The 25,404-nt window shown below is 39.5% G+C and overlaps 1 protein-coding gene across 2 annotated transcripts in view; it reads left to right on the plus strand.

The window, feature by feature from the left end:
• Positions 1–4,828: 4,828 nt before the first annotated feature.
• Positions 4,829–25,404, plus strand: part of STK38L (serine/threonine kinase 38 like) — a 102,602-nt gene continuing 82,026 nt past the window's right edge. The window contains exon 1 of one of the 2 annotated variants that reach the window (XR_007517140.1): positions 4,829–4,985. The gene's annotated coding sequence lies outside the window, so the exon portion shown is untranslated. The remainder of the gene's footprint in view (positions 4,986–25,404) is intronic. The other variant, XM_049882713.1, reaches the window with a different exon arrangement.

The raw sequence follows: 25,404 nt of genomic DNA on the forward strand, positions 1-25,404 counted from the left end.
TGGTATTCTCTGCTTTCAGCCAGGATCCATCTGACATTAGCAATTATATCCCTCGTTCTATGTCCTCTTCTGAATCCAGCTTGAATTTCTGGCAATTCCCTGTCAATGTACTGCTGCAAGCACTTTTAAATGATCTTCAGCATAATTTTACTTGTGTGCTATAGTGTTGGATAATTTCTGCATTCCACTGAATCACCTTTCTTTGGAATGGGTACGAATATGGATCTCTTCCAGTCTGTTAATTAGATAGCTGTCTTCCAAATTTCTTGGCAAAGACGAGTGAGCAGCTCCAGGCTGCATCCGTTTGAAGAAACATCTAAAATGGTATTCTGTCAATTACTGGAGCCATGTTTTTCACCAATGCCTTCAGTGCAGCTTGGATTTCTTCCTTCAATACCATCGGTTCTTTATCGTATGCTACCTCCTGAAATGAATGAACATCAACCAAATCTTTTTGGTACAGTGACTCTGTGTATTGCTTCCATCCCTTTTCAATGCTTCCTGCATTGTTCAGTTTCTTGCCCATAGAATCCTTCCATACTGCCACTTGAGGCTTGAATTCTTTCTTCAGTTCTTTCGGCTTGAGAAATGCCAAGCATGTTCTTCCCTTGGTTTTCTAACTCCAGATCTTTGCACATTTCATTATAATACTTTGTCTTCTCAAGCTGCTCTTTGAAATCTTCTGTTCAGCTTTTTTACTTCATCATTTCTTCCTTTTGCTTTAGCTACTCTATGTTCAAGAGCAAGTTTTGGAGTCTCTTGTGACATCTATTTTGGTCTTTTTTCTTTTCTGTCTTTTTAATGGCCTTTTGCTTTCTTCATGTATGCTGCTCTTGATATCATTCCAAACTTGTCTTTGGTCATCAGTGTTCAATGCATCAAATCTATTCTTGAAATGGTGTCTAAATTCAGGTGGGATATACTTGAGGTGGTGCTTTGGCTCTTGTGTACTTTTTCTAATTTCCTTCAGCTTCAACTTGAACTTGCATATTAGCAAGCCCTGGCCTTGTTATGACTGATGATATTGAGTTTCTCCATTTTCTCTTTCCACTGGTGTAATCGATTTGATTTCTGTGAATACCATCTGGCAAAGTCGACATGTATAGTCACACTTTATGTTGTTGAAAAAAGGTATTTCCAATGAATAAGTCATTGGTCTTGCAAAATTTAATCATGAAATCGCCCATGTTATTTCTGTCACCACAGCTTTATTTTCCAAGCACCGATCCTTCTTTTTTGTTTCCAACTTTCGCATTCCAATCACCAGTAATTATCAATACATCCTGATTACATGTTTGTTTAATTTCAGACTGCAGAAGTTGGTAAAAATCTTCAATCTCTTCATCTTTGGCATTAGTGGTTGGTGTGCAAATTTGAGCAATAGTCATATTAACAGGTCTTCCTTGTAGGAATATGGATATTATTCTATCACTGACAACGTTGTACTTCAGCACAGATCTTGAAATATCCTTTTTGACCATGAATGCAGTACCATTCCTCTTCAATGAGTTACTACCAGCATGGTACAAAACCCAGTGCTGTCGAGTCGATTCAGACTGATAGCGACCCTAGAGGACAGAGTAGAATTGCCCCATAGAGTACCCAGCACGGTAGACCATATGATTGTCTGATTCAAAATATACAGTACCCAGTCTATTTCAGCTCACTAATACCTAGAATTTCTATCTTCAAGCATTCCATTTCACTTTTGACAATTTCTAATTTTCCTTGATTCATATTTCATACATTCCATGTTCTGATTATCAACAGATGTTTGTAGCTGTTTCTTCTCATTTTGAGTCATGTCACATCAGCAAATGAAGGTCCCAAAAGCTTGACACAACCCACATCATTAAAGCCGACCCTACTTTGAGGAGACAGCATTTCCCCAGTTGCATTCTGAGTGCCTTCCAACCCAATGGGCTCATCTTCTGACACTATATTAGACAATATTCCATAAGTTTTTCACTGGACAATTTTGTCAGAAGTAGATCGCCAGGCTCTTCTTTCTAGTCTATCTTAGATTGGAAGCTCCACTGAAACCTATGCACCATGGGTGACCCTGATGGTATTCGAAATACTGACAGCATAGCTTCCAGCATCAAAGCAACACATAAGCCACCAGAGTACGACAAACTGATAGATGAGTTGTGGAGTGATAATAATCGTAATAAGAAAACAGTTGTCATGGAGTGAACTCCAACGCATGCTGACCTCACGTGTATTAAAGTAGACTGTGCTCCACAGGATTTTCAATGGTTGGTTTTTCAGAAGTGTATCACCAAGCTTTTCTTCCAAAGTGCCTCTTGGTGGACTCAAACCTCTAACCTTTCAGTCAGCAGCTGTGTTTGTTAACCATTTGTACCACCCAGCAACTCTGGTAATAATAACAGCTACCTTGAATTGAACATGAACATATTCTCTGTTCTGTACTAGGTGCTTAATTCATATTATTTTACTTAAAATCATTTAATCCTCACAACAATCCTAAAAGACATCTATTATTCAAACTGAGTTCTTTCTATCTTCAAGCTGGTATTCTTTCTATTGTGGCAATGGTATTTTACAGTTTACAAAGTGCTTTCACCACACATAATCATATTTCATTTTTGCAGCAACTAATGATGTTGATATTCTTGCCATTTTGCAGATGAGGAAATAGAACTTCAGAGAGTTTTTTCTGACCTGTGGAAGGTCATACAACTAGTAACAAAAGCAGACCCTTGGGATACAAATCTCAAAAATGTAGTGAAAAGGGAGAAATATATTTTTTGCCTTTCCTTAATGCTTTCCTTCAGGCTTCTAATTTACATCAATGCTTTTCACTTTGGGGGAGAAATAACCTAACCCTTGGAACAACTTAAACCCTAGACAATAAATAATTTTCAATTTAATCAAGTCGGTTAAATATTAAGGCAGGGATCAATTAGAAGTCATTGTCTCCATGTTTATAAAGTGCTTTGCAGAAAGCAGTCTGGTGAGAGTTCTGAATGGATTGTCATGTGTATGATTAGATTGTTCACTGAAAGTCACCTACAGCTTATAGAAGACAGCCTTTGTTTCCAAGCAAACAAACTTAAGGTCCCCAGGTGGTCCAAATGGTTTGAGCTTGGCTGGTAACCAAAAGGTTGGCTGTTTGAACCCATCCAGCAGCACCGTGGAAGAAGCAGGCTTGGCTATCTGCCTCCATAAAGATTACAGCCAAGAAAACCCTATTGGAGGAGTTCTAGTCTGTAAAAAATCAAAACCAAACCAAACCCATTTCTGCTGAGTTGATTTCGATTTATAGCGACCATATAGGACAGAGTAGAACTACCCCATAGGTTTTCCAAGGATAGAATCTTAAGGAAGGCGACTGCTACATCTTTCTCCCGAAGAGCAGCATGGGTTCTAATCCACCGGCTGCTCCACAGGAGAAAGATATGGCAATCTGCTTTGGTAAAGATTACAGCCTTCGAAACCCTATTGGGGCAGTTCTTCTCTGTCCTATATGGTCACTATGAGTTGAAATCAACTCATGGCAAGAGGTTTGATTTTTTTTTTTTTTATGTTTGAATATGGCAACTCTCACTTGACCACATAAGTGGAGCTGATTTCCCCAATACACTGATTACCACACTACTGTTTTTCCCACTACCAAACTATATGTGAGACCACACAGAGTTTAAGAGAGGAAGAAGGGAGAAATGATGGTGTAACTCTTCTCGAAGTCTTCTGCATATGTGTCATCTACTTTTACTGAACTTAAAGATAACAGTTGGCATCTCTGAAAGATATTTTCTGCATGCACAGTACCATCTTCATATATTGTGAAACCCTTAGCAGTACAAAAGCTGAGTCTTTTCTAAAAACTCTAATAATACATATTAAGAATAATTTGTCACCAATAATTTGGAGTGACTCTTACTTGGTTTTCCAAAAGACCAGTTTTGTCCCCAAACGTAAATTTCATCATTTTCCCCAAAGTCATCCCTTCTGAGTCATCCTACAGGGAGGTGATTTTCCTCACAGTTCTACAATCCTAATGATAAAGCAGCCCGGTGTTGTCAATTATTTTAGATTTTCCAAGGTAACTCAAGCAAGTCTTTTATGTACACTGCCAAGCATTTTGTATAGTTTTCCAATCCAAATCACTAGGGTCTAGACACTTGGTGAAGTGGGAATTAAGGAACCTGACTGGCTACTGGAAACCCTGGTGGCGTAGTGGTTAAGTGCTACAGCTGCTAACCAAATGGTCGGCAGTTCAAATCCACCAGGCACTCCTTGGAAACTCTATGGGGCAGTTCTACTCTGTCCCGTAGGGTCGCCATGAGTCTGAATCGACTCCACGGCACTGGGTTTGGTTTGGTTTTTCGTGGACTGGCTTCTAGTCCCCACTCAGCTACTGACTAAGCAACTTGGTCACCCAGTCCATCTTCGCTGACCATGTTTTTCTAATCTGCTAAATGTGTGGATTCAAGATTATCTCTAAGCTCCTATTTCTAAAATTCTTTGTATTGCATTCAAAAAAAAATTGCATTAAGCACTGGGAAAAACTTTAACGACAATTAGGCCATGTAACTAATGTGCCAACACACAGTTTTACTTTCAAGGCAAGCCTGAACCAATTTTGAGTAAATAAGAGGGCAGCGAGGCGGGGCTCTAGCAGGAGAAGGTGACAACCGACCAGTAAACTTTTCCAAGGCCAGTCAGCCCTCCACCAGCAGGAAGTGGGTGGGGCCAGGGGCCAGCGTTGACGACAGAAGGCTACTTCCGTCTGTAGTGCGTATGACGTCAGGACCGAGGCGGACGGGTCCAGCCACGGAGAAGCCGAGGAGGAAAGGCTCGCGAGAATCCAAGGAGGCCGTCCCGAGATTCCGGCGCGGCGGCCGGACCCACCTCCGGGGGCGGGGCGAGGGCGGAGCAAGGAAAAAGGAGCGGACGGGCTCCCGGCCGGCTGCGGTCCGAGCGGAGGCTGAGCCGGCTGCGGGCGCGACCGGAGGCAGGTGAGTGCGCGGATGCGGCGCTCCGCAGCCGCGGCGGAGGGACCCGGGCTCGCCGCACCGGCCCTAGCTCTGCGAGCAGAATGAAATCTTATGTATGTTTGAATGTCCAGGGAATGCCGGGCTAATTTCGGGGCTGGAAATGTCTCCGGTGACGCTCTGGCGACGGCCTTGGCCCTCCTGTTCTTCGGGGTGCTGCTGACCCCGTCTGTCCGGAGAGGTAGCCTCGAACCGGGGAAGGAATCTTCGTCCTTCTCTGTTAATTTCCCCTTCCACTCCTCTGCTCCGGAGCACCGCGCTCCTGGTCCCTGCTTGGGCTTCATAAACAATAACAAATGTCGCGGACCGTCTCCTGGCATCCCCTGGTCTCCTGTCCCGTGCCCTCTAGCCTGTGTTACCAAGAGGAAGGTTTCTAGGTACAGCTCTTAAATTGTGGGGGCTGTTTGGTACCATTCCTAAAAACTGATGCGTCAGATAGCTAAACATTTCTCCGATAGACACAGTAAAGCCCCCCAGCCTCAGAAGCCACGGATTGTTCAAAGCCAGTCTTAAAATCTAATCTGTTCCTTCCATTGGTACCGTAGACCCTTCCTTTCAACATCTTTATCTTCCACTCTGTTTTTTTTCACCTTTAGTGTCGGGGACGAACTGGAGTGGTTATTTGGGATGGAAATAAAGATTTAAGTAGGGGACCCTGTTAAGTAGGGGACATTTCACCTTTAAAAAGTTGCCAGGTTGATAGCAAAAGAACAGACTTTATTTTCAAAACCAGTAGCCTCCCGTTTACTGATGCTACTTTTTGTTTTGTGGGACTTCTTTTTGGGTTCTATGTTTGGAGCAATGATTATAAAAAGAAATTGTGTGTGTTGGGGGGAGGTGTGTGCTGTAAGTAGTGGTTTGTCCAGAAGTGTGATGCTGTTGTTGCTCACGTGATAAAATGCAGAATCAACACTCTTGTCTATTTCATGTAACTTGTGATGCGTTTTGATAAAAGCTAATTACTCAAAAAAGGCCTGGGTATTAACTTTATTACTGTTAAAATCTGAGGAAACGACTTTGTTTTAATTTATGCCCCCGGTCATAAAGTGGGAATTGAAGAGTGAGACCCTGTCTTTTTTGGGGGGATGGGGGAATGAGGAGTCTTTAAACTTGTCAGGTCTCCCTACTTTAAAGCAGGGTTGTAAGCCCAGTTTTGCTCACCCCAATGCAGTTTTTTGTCTTAGCCGTATATGTATATAAAACACTGGAAACTGCTTTGTGTTTGACTGGCCTTTCTCTGTATGCCTCCGGGTATATAAAACAATTAAGCTTATTATACTCAGCTCGCAAGTAGCTGAGAGGTATTGTGTGTGAGTTAGCCACTCTTGTGACTCTTGGAGGGAAGAGATGGTAAATTATGTTGGCACTTGTTCATTGCACAGGTTCATCAGGGTACTTTTATCTGAAAAATTCTGATCTCAAAAGCAGTACAATGGTTAAAAAAAAAAAAAGGTTTCACGTGGCTTAGCTTTGTGTTCTCCTTGTTAAGATGGCTGAGAATGTTTCCCATTTAGTTGGGATGTGTTTAGAATGAGAAACAAATTTGGGTGTAGTTTTGTACTCTTTTGAAAAGCCCTGGCACTGGGGAATGAAGAAATTAAACTGAGAAAAACCACATTAAGTGGGTGTAATTCTCCTCTAGCCTCTTGTTTTTGAGAGTTTGTTTTAAAATAAGTCAAAACTCAGGACTGAAGTTGAGGAATATTTGTGCAGGTAAATAGGTGTCCTCAGCAGTTTTTGTGCTGAAAATATTAATTTCAAAAGGTAGAGCAGTGTAAGAACGAAGAACTAAGTTTACTTTCTAGAAAATGATGACAGTTTAAAGCAACTAACTCAATTAAACCATTTGTTTTCAGAAAAATTCTGTTCTCTCAAAGTTAGGGCCGTATCATTGTTAGTGAAGTTAGATAACATACTTTAGAAAGTGATCCGGGATAAGCTAGAGTCTTTTTTTTTTTTTTTCAGTGAAAATATATGCAACAAAACATACACTGCTTCAACAATTTCTACATGTACAGTCAGCGACAGTGTTTACATTCTTCAGATTGTACCACCGTCCCAAAACTATTTCACCATGATTAACACAAACTCACTGCCTCCCTAAGCTTCTCATCTCTCCTTTGGAGTTTTTGACAATTTGATCACATATAGACAAGTCCTTTAAAAGAGTATAATGCTTAATGCAGACATTCTTTACTAATTAGGCTGAACTCTTACTTGGTTCAAAGATGACTTTAACCTCCCGGTTAAAGGTTTCCTCAGGGTAATAATATTAAGGGTCGTCTGGCCTCAGTGGCTCCAGAAAGTTTGGATTCCATGAGAATTTGAAATTCTGTCCTAGAGACTGTTTTTTTTGGTGGCACTTTATCAAAAGGGAAAAGGCACAAATCAAAGCCAGAAAGCTTTGCCTCTCAGTGTAATGTTAAGATGATTTTATTTTACATAAATAATGTAGGGTGAATCAAGCAAGCATGTTGTCATCTACCATTCCTAGGATTACATTAAATCAGCAGATGGGCAAGTTATGGTTAGGTTAGACTTGACATATGCAGAAATTATGCTACTGTACAAAGCACCATGGGCTTTTAGGATGAGATAATGACAGCAAGCTTTTAAGGCAAAAAATTAAAAAAAAAATTTTTTTTTAAAGGTATTCTTGGCCAACTGTTAAAAAACAAGTGAATCTCTCTGCCCTCCCAGTTTTTGTTTAAGTCTTAGAGAATATTTAGCAAAGAATGACCAGTACTTAAGTGCACAGGTTACATAAACCTTCTGTCTCCAGGTAAAGGTTTGCTAGTTGACAGAGTATTGTTGTTGAGAAACTTTAGGGGGGGAAAAAAAAAGAAACAATGAACAATATTCCCTGCCCAGTACACTCAGGTGAGCTGTGGTCTCTGTTTTCAAGGATTTATATTCCAATGGAAAGAAATGTGTTCAAATAACTATGATACACATGCATTTTATGGGGGAAGCCAAGAAGGGAAGGGTTAAGTCCTGCTATACCAATTAAGGAAACCCTGGGTTGGTATAGTGGTTAAGTACTAGGGCTGCTAACCAAAAGGATGGCAGTTGGAATCAACCAGTCACTCCTTGGAAACTCTATGGGGCAGTTTCGCTTTGTCCTATAGGGTCACTATGAGTCGGCATCAACTCAACAGCAATGAGTTTTTGGGTTTAGACCAATTAAGGAAGACTTTGAATAGGAAATAGCATTTGCATAGATGATTTGGGTGACCAAAAAGTCAGCAGTTCGAATCTACCAGGCGCTCCTTGGAAACCCTACAGGGCAGTTCTACTCTGTTCTGTAGGGCCGCTGTGAGTTGGAATTGACTCAGTGGCAATGGGTTTTGTTTTGTTTTGGTAGTCCAATGATAAAGAAGCCCTGGAGGTGATATGGTTAATAGCTTGGCTGCTAACCGAAAGGTTGGCAGTTCGAACTCACCAGTTGCTCCAGTAGGAGAAAGATGTGGCAGTCAGCTTCTGTAAAGATTACAACCTTGGAAACCCTATGGGCAATTCTGCTCTGTCCTATAGGGTCCCCGTAAGTCAGAATCAACTCCACAGCAATGGGTTTAGTCATATAATAATGATAATAAGCAAACATTTAAATGTACTACTTGTTCACCTGGGCTTAATACTCACAACAGCCATACAGAGTAGTTATTTTAATTATTCCTCTTTTGCAGATGGGGTAACTGAGATACCAAAGCCATATAGCTAGTTAAGTGGCAGAAGCGGGATGACAACCCAGGCGTTCTAGCTTAACCCTGTATTCCTGTGCTTAACTGCTAAAAAGAGCTCCAAAGCAGTGATAACCCAGGTACCTATGTTATCTTGGGCATGTTAGATATTGAGTCCATTTTTGGAAGTTGCTCTTGGTGTAAATTAAATATCACCATGGAGTGGGACTTCTGATAAATTTGACTTATATTACTTACTAACATCCCCATAAGGATTTAGAATTAAGAAGTTATAACTATATTAACTTCTTTGCCTAGTAAAACGTTTGAATCACTGAATATTTTGACTTGTAATTTTTTTGGCCACTTGGCGTTGGGCATGCTTTCGATTTAAGTGTGAAGTTGGGGTTTAGTTAATGATTGCATGGCCCTTTTAGTTTTTATTTCCACAAACATCTAAATTTGTAATAGCTGAAACAAGGTTTTGAGAGATGAGTGTTGTACATGTATAAAATGAGAAATTCAATCACCCATTTTTTTTATACGTTGTATTGGGAAATTTTGAAAGCTCTTTGAGATTGTAAAATAAAAGATAATGAAGGATATCATTGCTAATGTTGGATGGATCCTGTGTGAAAGTAGAGAATACCAGAAAGATGTTTACCTGTGTTTTATTGACTATGTAAGGGCCTTGGACTGTGTGGGTCATAAGAAATTATGAAAAACATTGCGAAGAGTGGGAATTCCAGAACACTTGATTGTGCTCATGCAGAACCTGTACATAGATCAAGAGATAGTCCTTCGAACAGAACAAGAGGATACTGTGTGGTTTAAAGTGAAAAGGTGTGTGTCAGGGTTGTATCCTTTCACCATACTTATTCAATCTGTATGCTGAGAAGCTGGACTATATAAAGAAGAACGGTACATCTGGATTGGAGGAAAACTCAACAACCTGTGATATGCAGATGACACAACCTTGCTTGCTGAAGTGAAGAGGACTCGAAGCACTTACTGGTGAAGATCAAAGACTACAGCATTCAGTATGGATTACACCTCAACATAAAACAGAAATCCTCACTACTGGACCAATAAGCAACATAATGATAAACAGAGAGAAGATCGAAGTTGTCAAGGATATCATTTTACTTGGATCCACAGTCAACACCCATGGAAGCAGCAGTCAGGAAATCAAAAGACGCATTGTATTGTGCAAATCTGCTGCAGAAGACCTTTTTAATGCTAAAAAGTAAGTATGTCACTTGAAGGACTAAGGTGCACCTGACCCAAGCCATGATGTTTTCAGTGGCCTCATATGCATGAGGAAGTCATATGCATGTGAAAGCAGGGCAGTGAATGAGGAAGACCAAAGAAGAATTGATGCCTGTGAATTATGGTGTTGGTGAAGAATATTGAACATGCCATGGACTGCCAAAATAAAAAGAGCAAACCTGTCTTGGAAGAAATACAGCCAGAATGCTCCATAGAAGCAAGGATGGCGAAACTTAGCCTCCCATACTGTGGACATGTTACCGGGGTTGGGGGTGGATCAGTCTCTGGAGAAGGACAATCATGATTGGTAAAGTAGAGAATCAGTGAAAAAGAGGAAGACCCTCAATGAGATGGGTTGACTCAGTGGCTGCAACAATGGGTTCAAGCATAACAATGATTATGAGAGTGACACAGGACTGAGCAGTGTTTTTTTCTGTTGTACATGGGGTCACTGTGAGTCAGAACCGACTCAACAGCTCCTAACAACAGCAACATTAAACTGTTGCTGTTCAGTCGCGTCCAACTCATAGGGATCCTATAGGGTTTCCAGGGCTGTAATTTTTACAAAAGCAGACTGCCACGACTTTCTCCCGTGTGGTGCCAGGTGGGTTTGAACTGCCAACCTTTTGGTTAGCAGCCAAGCACTTAACCACTGCCCTATCAGGGCTCCTTTGAAGGTACTATATAAAAAAAAAAAAACCAAATGCATTGCCCTCCAGTCATATCTGACTCATAATGACCCTATAGGACAGAGTAGAATTGCCTTATAGGATTTGCTAGGGGGGCCCGGTGAATTCAAACTGATGACCTTTTTGATTAGCAGTGGAACTCTTAACCACTGCACCACCAGGGCTCCAAAGGTGCTATAGTAATGTACAGTTCATGGTGTAGGCCCGTTCAATAAATGCTTGTTGAATGAATGGCCCAATTATTTTTATCTATGAAATTTCAGGGATAGTCCACATTTGTTATTTTTATGTAAGTATTGGAATCACAATAAATCCAATTGGATTTAAAGGTTAGGGAAAAAAGTATATCTGGGCCTAGAATGCAGTGGAGGTAAGAGGTGGGAGGGATACTGCCTACCTTTACCTGTCTAGCAAGATCCAGACTTTTCAGTGCTCTCATTGACCATGCTGTTGGTTTTCAGTGGAGTTCCAGAGGGGTAGTCTTTGTGAACGAATATGTTTTCTCTCTTTGATTGAGTAGGGTAAAAAATAATTTATGGCTTAGGAGCTTAAAGTCTAATGGGAAAAGCAACAGGACTGAAGCCAGGATTTAAAGCCCATATATTTACATTATTAAAATCAAGCAAAGAAGTCAGAACAAATAAAATTAAATTAAAAAAAAAATTTTAACACAGTGTAGTGTAAATTAGTAGTGATGATATACTATTTCTACTTCCCATCCTCTGATTGACAGAATTTTCAGGATCTTAAGCTTATAATTTCATTGAGATGCTTATAAATTGACTTTTTTACTCTTTTTTTTTTTCCTGTGCTTTAAGTGAAAGTTTACAAATCAAGTCGGTCTCTCATACAAAAACTTATGTGCACCTTGCTATGTACTCCTAGTTGCTCTTGCCCTAATGAGTCAGCACACTTGTTCCTTCCACCCTGTATTCCCCATGTCCATTCTTCCAGCTTCTGTCCCCCTCTGCCTTCTCCTCTCCCCTCCAGACAGGAGCTGCCCACATAGTCTCATGTGTCTCCTTGAGCCAACAAGCTTACTTCTCACCAGTATCATTTTCTATTTTATAGTCCAGTCCAATTCCTGTCTGAAAAGTTGGGTTTGGAAATGGTTCCAGTCTTGGTCTAACAGAAGGTCTGGGGACCATGACCTCCTGGGTCCTTCTAGTCTCAGTCAGACCATTAAGTCTGGTCTTTTTATGAGAATTTGAGATGTGCATCCCACTGTTCTCTGGCTCCATCAGGGATTCTCTGTTGTGTTCCCTGTCAGGGCATAAATCGACTTTATTAAAAAAAAAATCAAGTTTCTCCTGAGTACAGGTATGGTTTTGAAAAGTTCTTAGTAAAAATGTGTTGTGACTTGGTTCGTCAAAGAGAAGCCATGCATACTCTTACCTCCTCCTTGCTGATAAAAATTTTGGAAAGTAGTTTTGTCTACACCTAAAATCCACTTAGACAAGTAACGCCTCCTCATAGATGATCTCTGCACAGGTCTTAGGGAGACTTTAACAGTTACATGGTCACAGTTATGACCTGGCCATTCACATTGATGTATAAATTCAGACAGGTCTCCAACTTTTGCAATTGTCTGCGCCTTTTGATGGTAGTGTGTTTTTTTTTTTTTAAACCATGCTTCACTTTTAAATGCTTGACTAAGCTCCTTGCCTTGCCCTGAATTAACACCAGACCGTTCGGCAACCCATGTTGATGTTGATTATCTGGCCCCACACACAGGTTTCCTGTTTACCTTGTCTTTTGTTGATTCTTATAGATCGGACATGCGTAGATTTTCACATACATGCCTCTTATCCTGTATGCTGGGGCAGCATCCATTGTTTTCTTACCTTATTCATTTATTTGCTATCATCTTATTCAGGAGAGGATTCTATTCCTCTACTTCCTGGTTCATGGAACACTCTTACCGCTTTTGCAGTTACTGAATGTGATGAAATTAATAATTTTAATACCTCAAAATCAACCACAAATACAACATACTTCTCCAGAATGAAGAACAAGATGGCAGAAACTAAAATTACTGCACGATTGCTAATGCCATCTATTTTTGGCACGCAGAGTTACAGCACTTTTGCTGTGGAGCCTAGCTTTCATTTTGTCTGTGAAAGTTTAGCAAATTGAAAGTCTGGAAACAGAGAAGCTTCTGTATACATATTAATAAGCACGTTTTGGGGGAGTCTGGGTTCTCATTCCATAGAGTCATTGCTACTCTGCTTTTATGACTTGGAGATTTTGACTGACGTTCTCTCGGTTCCTCAGTGATCCTGGAGACACATAAGTAATTTGTATGTTTAATATAAAAATGTTTTTTTTTTGTCTTCCAAACCCACGGTAATATATAATCTTAACTCTTTTCCTGATAACTGCGCATCATCTTCCCCTTTTACATGTTCTTAGCTCCTTTTTTCTTCCAAGTGGTACCCATCAGGATACAGGTCTAGTAATAATCCTGTCGACAACAGTGTTGTTGTTAGGTGCGGTCGAGTCATTTTCAACTCATAGCAAGTCACGTGACAGAGTAGAACTGCCCCACATGGTTTTCTTGGCTGTAATCTTTGCGGAAGCAGATCGCAAGGTCTTTCTTCTGTGGAGCCCCAGGGTGGGTTCGAACAGTACAGTACCATCTCCTTATCACTTACTATGTATCAGACATAGTGTTAAGTACTTTATATTATCTCATTTAATATAGCAACCCTATGAGTTACTGTCTCTACTTGTAAATGAGGAAACTGGAGCCTAAAGAGGTGAAATGACTTGCCCAGGATTTCACAAGTAGATAGTAAGTGGTGGAATTAGAAATTGATCCCCAAGACCCCAAGTTTGCTTTCTCTTGCATTGCTTTATTTTATTACAAAAGCTTCTTGGCTTTTATTGAATTTACCTCACTCTGCTGCTGCCAGAGTTTCTTTCTTCCCCATCTCTCTACTTTTTTTGAGAAATTTCTCCTTTAGGAGTTGTTTACAGTATTGCATGTCAAAAATAAATTCTCTGGGGGAAAATATTCAGAAATGATTCAGCTATATTCAGATTTCCTATAGAAAAGAACTTACTCTTAAAGTTTATTCTAATACTAGTGACACCTTATATCTCTATTATGCTTTATAGTTTTACAAAGCACTTTTAACTCATTTTCTTCCTTAATCCTCATAGCAATCATGTGGTGTGGGCAGTGAGGATATTAAGATTATAACCATTTTACAGATGAAGAGAGAAACTCAGGTTTTGTGACTTGTCTGAGATGTCAAAATAAGATGCAGATCCTTAAACTCGAATCTTTTGACTCCAACGTAAACATTTTGTTTAACACATTGGTCAGTTTGGTAGATTAAAAGTTGCTGTAGACAGAGTGGAAACCCTGGTGGTGTAGTGGTTAAGTGCTACTGCTGCTAACCAAAAGGTTGGCAGTTCGAACCCACCAGGTGCTCCTTGGAAACTGTGGGGCAGTTCTACCCTGTCCTGTAGGGTCACTATGAGTCAGAATCGACTCGACGGTGATGGGTTTGGTTTTTTTGGTATAGACGGAGTGTTTACTAAGGACTCTACAAAATTAGTTGATGAGACATGGTTCTTGTCCCCAGCAATTTTAATGCTGAAATAAATTATATAATCAAACATTCTGACTTCATTCAAGCCAATTAGGAGTACTGGAATATCATTATATCACAGCATTTTCTTAAAATGTGTTATACTTTTGAGTGTTGAGCTTTAGTTTTTTTGTCAGAATTGGAAAGCTGGACTGTTCTGCAATAATCATGACATGTGAAAACCAAGTCAAACCCTCTGCTGTCGAGTCAGTTCTGACTCATAGTGACCCTATAGGACAGAGTAGAACTGCCCCATAGAGTTTCCAAGGCTGTAACCTTTACAGAGGCAGACTGCCACATCTTTCTCTTGTGGAGTGGCTGGTGGGTTTGAACTGCTGATCTTTTGGTTAGCAGCTGAGCACTTAACCACTGTGCCGCCAGAGCTCATACATGTGAAAAGTCCTTTTCAATTCTTGTGATTCAGGCAGTTAAGTAGTTAAGTTGCTGTCTACTTCATCCTGTACTCAACTGCTTGCATTCTAACTAAAACAATTGTGATTAAGGAATGTGTGTGGGGGATATAAAAAGTTAAAGAATTGGTGATGCTAACAAGGCTTAATATGAGGTATCTTACAGTAGCACTGCAATGTTGTAGGAAATTGGATGTAAACTTCAAAGAATGGATAAACTGCAAATATTTACTTTGGAAAGCTGTATTATTTGAGAGGTCAGAGAGCTTATTTAATGATCCGCTTTTGAAATATATCTTATACCAGTATCTTGGAGTTCCTGGCTGGTACAAACAGTTAACACATTTGGCTGCTAACTGAAAGGTTGGAGGTTCCAGTCCACCCAGACACCTTAGGAGAAAGGCCTGGTGATCTACTAAAAAATTAGCCATTGAAAACCCTATGGGGCACAGTTCCACTCTGACACACATGGGGTCACTTTGAGTAGGTCATTAACTCGACAGCAGCTGTATCAGTATCTTATTTAGATTTAATTTTTACTAAGCTATGGACAGAATCTACTCGATGGCACTGGCAGGGTGATGGAAAGTTTTACATAGTTAAATATTTGCCCAGGGACTTGCCCCCATTGGGAAAACCACACCATGTTTGTCCTTACTGACTTTTCTATATTTGTCAGCAGAGGCTGGTTGCCTGGTTTATGGCACTAAGGAGTTACCCTTTTTTGTGTTTTTACAATGGAGATCAATTTTATTTGGACACATCTTTCAAATCTGGTTGAGAATAGTCTTCATATGTTATCTATAATCTTGCCAAACAGGAATTTTTCTATTTTTTAGCTAGAGTGGAAACATACTAGTCCTGAAGTGCATGGATTTGACCTCTTGATATTCTTAACACGGCAAATCCTCAAGGAATCACAGACTCATAACATTTGTTAGGTTAATTATCGTAACTCAGATTTATCAACTCTTGCAGGTCACCGTGTACTGTGGCAAAATAGAGATGAGTAATTTGTATTGCCATTCCACTTAGGACATTTCATTCCAGTAAGAGACAAAAATGTATGGGTACAAATAGATGTAATTCAAACAGAAAGAGATGAGTGACAGGGCACTTCTCAGAGGAAGAAGAGATTGCTTCCGGCTGGAGAGATTAGGAAAGCTTTCTGTGAAAAATGAAGTAGGATTTGGCCATTTAAGAGTGAAAGATATGCCAGTCATAGGATTAACATGAGATGAGTTTATATCACCTGATAAATTATATGTTGTTTACCTATCTCTGCTCTATTATTGCATTTGAGCCCATTGAGCTCAGGGAACAGGTGTTTTGCAGCTTTTCACTCTCTATGACTAGTACACTACCCAACATGGTAAATTTAGGGTTGTTCTTTTGAAAAGATTACAGTGGCACTGGTGCATATGGAATGAATTTAAGGGAAGAGAGACCAGAAGCGGGAAGACCAATGAAGAGACTAGATAATCTAGGAGATAGATAATGATGTTCTGCTACTATACGGTGGTGGGATTGGAAAGGAGAGACTTGGATTGATGGGTGATGCCCCTTAATGTATGAGGCTTAGGGAGTTCTTCCACTCTGTCAGTTACCTGTGAGGTGCAAGCTGTGTACCAGGACAGACATGGGGCTCCCCTAGCAAGTGGGCAGTCAAGTGCAGAGCTGCGTTCACAGTGTAGAAGTAATTGCAGTAGGACACAGATGCTGTAATGAAGGAGCAGTGTGAGGAGTCCCTACGGAAAAGGAGCCCCTGCACGAGAGACTCAGAGAAGCTTTCCAAGGAAAGCTTAGACTTAGACTTAAGGGTGGTAGGAGTTTTTCAGGCCGACAAGCTATGTTATGGCATAGAGATAGAACAGAACAAAGCATTTTCAGAAAGCCAAGCTCCTGGATTGTTTCACTGTTGGAACATGAGGCTGGATAGGATAAATGAACTTGTCTTAATAAGATGACTGTTTACTTGCTGTGTTCTTTTTATGTTCGTTGCATCCAGCTTTAGCACCGTATGTTCAAAGACTAGTTATCTAGCCTTATTTTTCATTACACTTCTAAGGAAGTGTCCCTGGTGCCTCTTGCTTCCCACTCCCAGCCTGAAAGTGTTCTGCCAGTGATAAATTGTCTCTTGCTTCCATTTTGAGAAATTAGAAAAATTAATGATGTCATCAGCTACAGAGATAAAGAGAGAATGAAATCCACTAAAAACCTTTTCTTTGATGAGTACCTAGAACCACTAAGGTTATTGTGTAAAGAGAACACAGCATCAAAGCATAGCTTCAAGAGCACTTCACTTGAGGGGAAGGGATTATGGTAAGGACATAATTATTTACCTTTCCTATAAGGTTTTATGGAACCCTTAAAACATTTCCCAAAGCTGTAGTACCTAGTGCTGAAGTCCTTTTATTCTGGTTCTAACCTTGAGATAGGTATATTACCTTCTCTACTCTAACTCCTACTGTATTTTAAAATAACACAAGTTAATAACTTAGCATAATTCCAAACTTTAAACGGTATCAAATGCTGTCTCTAGTTTACCCCCTTTTTTTTGTTGCTTAAAGATCTGCATCTGCAAATTATAATTCTGATCTTTGTATGTATAACCTACATGAGCCTTCTAAAGCTAAAAGCACTACAGATTTCTTTTTCACATAGATCTCCTTCCCAGAGGGGTTATTTCCTTTCTCTACCCTGTGGATTGGGCCACTGAAACAATGCAGTTGTTTTCCAAGCACAATCAAAAAGTTAATGGTACACAATCAGTGACTGCCCTGACAAGGAACACAACAGAGAACCCCTGAGGGAGCAGGAGAACAATGGGATGCAGACCCCAAATTCTCATAAAAAGACCAGACGTAATGGTCTGACTGAGACTAGAAGGACCCCAGTGGTCATGGCCCCAGACCTTCTGTTGGCCCAAGACAGGAACCGTTCCTGAAGCCAACTCTTCAGACATGGATTGGACTGAACAATGGGTTGGACAGGGATGCTGGTGAGGAGTAAGCTTCTTGGATCAGGTGGACACTTCAGACTGTGTTGTCATCTCCTGCCTGGAGGGGAGATGAGAAGGTAGAGGGGTTTGAAGCTGGCAAAATGGACATGAAAAGAGAAAGTGGAGGGAGGGAGCGAGCAGGTTGTCTCATTAGGGGGAGAGTAATTGGGAGTATGTAGCAAGGTGTATATAAGTTTTATGTGAGAGACTGACTTGATTTATATACTTTCACTTAAAGCACAATAAAAATTATAAAAAAAAAGTTAGTGGTAGACACCAGTGAAAATTATGTCCACTGTATTTCTAGGCCAGGGGTTGGCAGCTGTGTTAGCTTTAATGTCACTAGTGGTGATAATTAAAGTTTATGGGCACCACCAGGAGGAAAGTGAAAGACAAGAAGCAAGAGAAGAAAAAGGCTTGCAGAGTGGCAGGAGGGGGTGCACAGGTAGAGATGGTAGAGAAGGTGCATTTGGTTAAAAGAGGTTAAGTGTCTGCAGCCACCTGTTCCAGGTGCTGGTTGGTGGGAACGGTGCCGTATTTTAGGATTAAGTTAAACTGACAGTAGTCCTATCTGAAAATACACTGGGTGTATTGTTATGCTAAAAACAGCCATTTGTTTTCATCGAATGTTTCTGGAATTAGTAAAAAAAATTTGTGTGTGTACCTTTGTCTATTTTTAGAATTGAGCAGAAAGGGAAACAAACCAACACACTTTAAATATTAGTGAAAATTATAGGCACATTTCTGAAATGCAGCAAAATATTTAAGATTAAATCCATAGATTATGTATAGCTCCAGTCAGGCAGAAGGTGATAGGATGGTATGGGAAGAATAAGCATTCTCATACTGCACCCAGAATAGGGAAGGTTCTAGAAAGTTTTGAGCCTAGGAATGACATCATCCACATTCTGTATAAGGAACACTGATGAAGAGATGGGAGGGAATGGTTTCAGGAAGGCCTGCTTGAATGCTGGTGCAGTAATGTTAACTGACAAGGTGATGACTGATACGGTGATAGGAGTGAGAGTGAAGAGTAGGGCAGGATAGGAGAGGGATTTTGACAAAGATTAGTGATGAACTTAAAACAGGAAAGAGAGATGAGTTAAGGCTGCTTCCAGGCTTTCTGACTGGGGAAAGGGTTAGAGCCATGGATGGAATGGGGTTGCTGGAAGATTGGCTGAGGGGTAAAATTATGGGTTTGCTTTTGGTCGTAGTTAAATACGAGTTACCTGTAAGATGTTTGAGTTGAAATGTTCAACAGACAGCTAGAAATACGGGACTGGAAAGCTGGATGAAAAGACAGGGCTAGAAAATTCAGGAGCGTTACTCAGCGTTGTAAAGGTATTACTTAAAGCCATGGGAAGGGGTGACTTCTCTGTGAGAGTTCAAAGATAGAGGTTCAAGGGCTGGCTTTCATGCATAGCTTCTAATAGATCACTCTGAAGAGTTCCTAGTATTCGTGTTAACTGAAATTACTTTAAAGGTAATTTTTTTTCCTGGTGATAAAAGGAATATAATCCTGTTTTAGGAAATTGGAAATTCAAAACGTTACAAAGAAAAAAAGATAATCATTAATAGTACTTTGGTGATTTTCCTTCTGGTCTTTTTCATACGTATATAAAGGCATAAGAAATACATACATGTAAGCCTGTGGGTACACATACTTAGGATTGTGCACTACATACACTTTTATAGCTTGCTTTTTTTCATTTAATACTGCGTCATGATAATTTTCACGTCATTAATTACTGTTAGAAAACTGTTCTTAAAGGGCTGTTTTTTTTTTTTTTTTTCATGATTTGGATTTATCATTATTTAACCAGAGCTGTATTGTTGGACATTTTGATTGCTTCCAAATTTTTTTCTTTTACTAGCAATATTACAATAAAATTCACTATTCAGGCTGTTACTCAGATATGAGCTGTCTGAGGCAGAGACCTCTGTATCCCTGGCACCTAGGAAAGTGCTGGGATATAGTAATCGCTAATTAATAAAAAAAATTATTGCTTGAATGAAAAAAGACCATGACATATTCAATTCCTCTTACTTCATTTGTTCCGATTCCATGCTTACCCAGAATCCTTCTGATTATGCTTTTATTATACATGTAAGTTTGGCTATGATGAAAATATTGGCCATGTATGGCCATAAACAGACATTCCTTCTTCTGTGACAGTTATATTTTTATAATAAATTTGTATTTGTATTCTAATTTCTATTGAAGCTTGGTTAATGTATATTTGCGTCTGAAAGATGGAGCTACCTTATTGGTGCTAATAGAATAAGATTTCTGAACCTGAAAAGCTGAGGATTGGGCAATGGCAAATTGTCAAGGTAATGAATGCTGCTCTCTCAAAAGCTCTCTGCAGAAGACCGTCTGTAACTTTACCAGGTGCAGTCCCCTTGGCACTGCCACGTTTTCCAATTTGAGTCCCTGGAAAGACAGATGTTTGACTCTTTTCAAATGTTTTAACATATTTGAGTTGTCAAGGCATTGTGTCTAACAACTTTTTCCTTAAAATATATTTCATTGGCACTCAGGAGTTGAATTCCAAGAGAAGTAAGTATGTGCAAAAGTTATGATATTGGTCTAGGGAACTTTTTTTTTTTTTTAATATTGTGTTTTCAGAGAAAGTTTACACAGCAAATTAGGTTCCCATTTAACATCTAGATAACTTTTTAAAATAAACATGTAGTGTCTATATTCCCTTCCAAAGGGCATTATCGTTTTATCTTCCTATGGTAACAAAAAGCACGTTATGAGAAAATTCAGATCCAGTTCACAGATTCAAGTACCTGGGGAAAACTTTAGTAGAGAATTAGAGAATCCCTAAGTTTTTATAGGGGAAGATTAATGGAAACTGAGAGATCCAATTTAAAACATAGATTTCTGTGCTGGGAGCTTCCATTGAACTCTGCCTACATCAAGTAAGACCTTCTGTTTTTATGTTTCTACATATCCAACCAAAGATTGTCTATTCTACCATAACCTGAACAGTTACAGATATTTCACCTGGATCTCTTCTGTTGTACTTTATGCCCATACCTTGTTTTGTCCCCGGGGGAATCACAGAAAAGCTTGTGCTTGTGTTCATAGAACACGTAGAATCATCATTCACTTAGTTCCTAAAGAGTTCTGTCTGGTTATAGACTTTGATCCCAGCTGTCCAGGGTTTGGGTTGGACAGATCAGCTACTAAAGACGTGGATATCTAGGTGCCTTTTACTGGGTTGTCTGTCTCCTGCTCTCACTTCAGTCTTGGGAGCGCTGTTCTATGTTGTGAAGTGTTTCCTGTATCATCCTCTTTGAAAAGCAAGTCCTAGCAGTATGGCTGTATAAATTGCCATGTAAAAAAAATTCCGGAGTCAAGAAGTTTGGGAAATTCTACTCCTCCCTTAGGAAATTCACTTGAATAACTCAACTTTTCCTGAATTTATGTTGTCCTCAGAACCCATTTTTCCTCAGCCATGTACAAGAAAAAAAATGTTTTATAGAGCACATTTTTTTTTTTTGAATAGAATTTTGCAAGACCAACGACTTCTTCATTGCAAATACCTTCTTTCACCAACATAAACGGTGACTATACACATGGACCTCATCAGAGGGAACACACAGAAATCAAATTCACTACATCTGTGGAAAGAGATGATGGAAAAGCTCAATATCAGCAGTCAGAACAAGGCCAGGGGCCGACTGTGGAACAGACCATCAATTGCTCATGTGCAAGTTCAAGTTGAAACTGAAGAATGTCAGAACAAGTCGATGAGAGCCAAAATATGACCTTGAGTATATCCCACCTGAGTTTAGAGACCATCTGAAGAATAGATTTGACACATTGGACACTGGTGACCAAAGACTGAATGAGTTGTGGAATGACATCAAGGATATCATACATGAAGAAAGCAAGAGGTCACTGAAAAGAAAGGAAAGAAAGAAAAAACGAAGATGGATGTCGGAGGAGACTCTGAAACTTGTTCTCGAACATTGAGCAGCTAAAGCAAAAGGAAGAATTGATGAAATAAAAGAACTGAACAGAAGATTTCAAAGGGCATCTGGAGAAAACAATGTATTATAATGACATGTGCAAAGAGCTGGAGATGGAAAACCAAAAGGGAAGAACACACTCGGTGTTTCTCAAGCTGAAAGAACTGAAGAAAAAATTCAAGCCTCGAGTTGCAATGGTGAAGGATTCTATGGGGAAAATATTAAATGATGCAGGAAGCATCAAAAGAAGATGGAAGGAATACACAGAGCCATTATACCAAAAGGAATTAGTTGATGTTTCACCATTTTCAAGAGGTAGCATATGGTCAGGAACCGATGGTACTGAAGGAAGAAGTCCAAGCTGCTCTGAAGACATTGGCAAAAAACAAGGCTCCAGGAATTGACGGAATATCAATTGAGATGTTTCAACAAACAGGTGCAGTGCTGGAGGTGCTCACTGGTCTATGCCAAGATATATGGAAGACAGCTTCCTGGCCAACTGACTGGAAGAGATCCATATTTATGCCTATTCCCAAGAAAGATGATCCAACTGAATGTGCAAATTATAGAACAATATCATTAATAACACACACAAGCAAAATTTTGCTGAAGATCATTCAAAAATGGCTGTAGTAGTATATCGACAGGAAACTGCCAGAAATTCAGGCTGGTTTCAGAAGAGGATATGGAACCAGGGATATCATTGCTGATGTCGGATGGATCCTGGCTGAAAGCAGAGAATACCAGAAGGATGTTTACCTGTGTTTTATTGACTATGCAGAGACCTTTGACTGTGTGGATCGTAACAAATTATGTGTAACATTGCAGAGAATGGGAATTCCAGAACACTTAATTATGCTCATGAGGCACTTTTACATAGATCAAGAGGCAGTTGTTCGGACGGAACAAGGGAATACTGATTGGTTTAAAGTCAGGAAAACTGTACGTCAGGGTTGTATTCTTTCACCACACCTATTTAATCTGTATGCTGAACAAATAATATGAGAAGCTGGACTATATGAAGAAGAACAGGGCATCAAGATTGGAGGAAGACTCATTAATAACCTGCATTATGCAGAGGACACAACCTTGCATGCTGAAAGTGAAGAGGACTTGAAGCACTTACTAATGAAGATCAAAGACCACAGCCTTCAGTATGGATTACACCTCAACATAAAGAAAACAAAAATCCTCACAACTGGACCAATGAGCAACATCATGATAAATGGAGAAAAGATTGAGGTTGTCAAGGATTTCATTTTACTTGGATCCACAGTCAACAGCCATGGAAGCAGCAGTCAAGAAATCAAAAGATGCATTGCATTGGGTAAATCTGCTGCAAAGGACCTCTTTAAAGTGTTAAGAGCAGCGATCTCACCTTGAAGACTAAGGTGTGCCTGACCCAAGCCTTGGTATTTTCAATCGCATCATATGCATGCGAAAGCTGGGCAATGAATAAGGAAGACTGAAGAAGAATTGATGCCTTTGAATTGTGGCGTTGGCGAAGAATATTGAATATACCATGGACTGCCAGAAGAACAAACAAATCTGTCTTGGAAGAAGTACAACCAGAATGCATCTTAGAAGTGAGGGTGGCGAGACTGTGTCTTACATACTTTGGACATGTTGTCAGGAGGGATCAGTTCCTGGAGAAGGATATCATGCTTGGCAAAGTACAGGGTCGGCGGAAAAGAGGTAGACCCTCAGTGAGGTGGGTTGACACTGTGGCTGCAACAATGGGCTCAAACATAACAATGATTGTTAGGATGGCGCAGGACTGGGCAGTGTTTCGTTCTGTTGTGCATAGGGTCGCTATGAGTGGGAACCAACTTGGCGGCACCCAACAAGAACATAGAGCACATTTGGACAAATGAGACTTTATACCGCTGCTATTTTTCTGCTTGTGAATTAGTTTGTCTTGGACTGGATTTTAAAGGCGGGAATTTGTTTCTCTTGCAGGTTTAAGGTTATATATTTTTTATCTTAAAATAGTAATTACTTTCCTACTCTGAAATGTATATTGTTTCAGTGATGAATTTGCTTGACAATCTAAAAGGTATATGACAATATAAAGTGCATCTGTATAGTTTAAAGAACTAAAGAGGTTAAGAAACAGAACTTTACCGCTATTTCACAAGCTCCCTGTGTACCTTTTCTCCAAAGTATCTGCTACCCTCTCCTCCCAGTGGTGACTACTGTCTTTAATTTTATGGCAGACATTCCCTTGTTTTTATTCATAGTTTCATCACCTAGGAATATATCCATAGTCAGTATTATTTTTTGAGTTTCCTTGTTTTTGAACTTTAAGTGAAAAACTTACTGTGTATATTCTTCTGTCACTTGCTTCCTTTTTCAGCTTTATGTTTCTGAGATTTGTCCATGTAATGGTACTTTGTTCATTTTCACTGCTATGTAATTTCCAGTTACATGAATATACCACAATATTTTTTAAAATTCCACTTCTACTTTTGATGGATGTTTGTGGTGTTAGGTATATACACATATACATAACATATACATATACATTCACATGTACATTCCCCCCCCTTAGGAACTGTGCACCAGTGAACATTGTTGTACACCATCACCTGTTCCACATATGCAGGAGTATCTTTATGGTATATACCTAGGAATGGAATTGCTTGGTTGTTGGGGGTGTGTGTGTTCAGCATTACTGAGTGGTATCAAATGGTTTTCCAAAGCACTTGTGCCAGTTTACACGCCCACTAGCAGTGTATAAAAGTTCCCGTTGCTACACTTCCTCAACAAAACTAGATATTGACAGCCTTTAAAATTTTTTGCCAATTTGGGGCATGAAATGATACCTGGTTGGGGTTTTAATTTTCATTTCCTTGGTTAGAATTGCAATTGAGCATCTTTCATTGTATTACTGGGCCACTTGTGTGTTCTCTTTGGTGAAATTCCTGTGGGTTTTTTTTTTTTTTTTTTTGCCTATTTTCTGCTTTGCTGTTTGTGTTTTTCTTGTTGATTCAGAGGGAATTCTTGACTTATTTAAGATACAGAGATAGTATAGCATAATGATTGAGAGTGTATTCCCTGGATACTGTCTTGATTTGAGTTCCAGCTCTCCCACTTACTGTCTGTGGCAAGTTATTTAACCTCTTTGTGCCTCAGTTTCCCTGTTTGGAAGAAGAAAATAATGTTAGCATCTTCTTCATAGGGTTTTTATGGGCATTAAATGAGTTAACATAATGTGTATTGTTTAAAACAGTGCCTGATAAGAAAGAAAATTATACACAGTAAGAATTATATAACAGTGGCTATTTTTTATTATTATAGTACCACTGTTATATTTAATTTTTTGTTTTTATGTGTCGTAAATATCTTTTGCTAATTTGTGTTTTTTTTTCCATTTTGTGATGCTAAAAGGTTTTTTTATATGGTTTAATATATATAAATTAAGTTTTATACAAAATCTCAAATACTCTACATATACGTAACCATGATATACTCATGGTGTATGTATTTCATAACCCATAATTTTTCAGTCTTCACTACTGTTTTTTGTTGCTGCTGTCCCAATTTTTTTTTTTTTTTTAAACCCCAGGAAAAAGTAACCCTTTAATCCCTTGTTCAAACTGCTATAATTTTATTTCCCATGTCATAACTTAGTTGTAGATGCCTCTGTCTCTTCAAATATATTATGATTATTTTGAAGGTAGAACATTTTTGGCTTCATGATTCCAAAAGTTTAATGCTAAAGTTAGGGACTGCCTGAAATCTATAACAG

Source organism: Elephas maximus, chromosome 4 (assembly GCF_024166365.1).
Source record: "Elephas maximus indicus isolate mEleMax1 chromosome 4, mEleMax1 primary haplotype, whole genome shotgun sequence".
Taxonomy (NCBI): domain Eukaryota; kingdom Metazoa; phylum Chordata; class Mammalia; order Proboscidea; family Elephantidae; genus Elephas; species Elephas maximus.